We start from the raw sequence: 594 nt of genomic DNA, 5'->3' as shown, positions 1-594 counted from the left end.
CACAATCAACCTAATTAATTTACAAATTCTTGAAGTGTTACTATGCTTGAATAATAGTTGCTCTTCAGTAAGACCCTAAAATAGCTTTTTAAAAAAGCCTATTAAGTAAAAAAATCCTTAAAAAGATGGTGTGGGTAAAAGTTAGGTCCCAAAAAAAAGTCTATTAAGCTAAAAATCCTTAAAAAGATGACTTAGGCCAAAATTAAGGCGTAACAACAAGATGAATTACATTATGACTTAATCGCTCATATAAGGAGGTATGTAGGCAACTTGGTCTCATTGCCAAGATCAGTCAGTTTAAAAAACAAAGGGCTCTTCCATTAAAGATAATTTAGACTTTGTGATGTTAAATCTATCAAGTTGACGTCGAAAGTTTAAGAAGTTCAAACTATCTCATTTGAAGTTCTATAGAGAGAGTTATGGTTGAAATATGGAGATATGTACAGCGGAAGTCTACGCCTTAAAATTTCTCTTCTTTTTCCATTAAAAGTTCTTCCTTAAGAAACACCTTCAAAGGCACAAATAGATCAATGACAACTTATCTTAGGCATATAAACCTCAGTTTAAACACAAGATTAACTAAAATTAGATTGA

This window comes from Theobroma umbraticum, unplaced genomic scaffold (genome assembly GCF_002168275.2).
Source record: "Theobroma umbraticum cultivar Fairchild unplaced genomic scaffold, ASM216827v3 scaffold_106.0, whole genome shotgun sequence".
Lineage (NCBI taxonomy): Eukaryota > Viridiplantae > Streptophyta > Magnoliopsida > Malvales > Malvaceae > Theobroma > Theobroma umbraticum.
Note: the sequence above shows the minus strand (reverse complement) of the source record.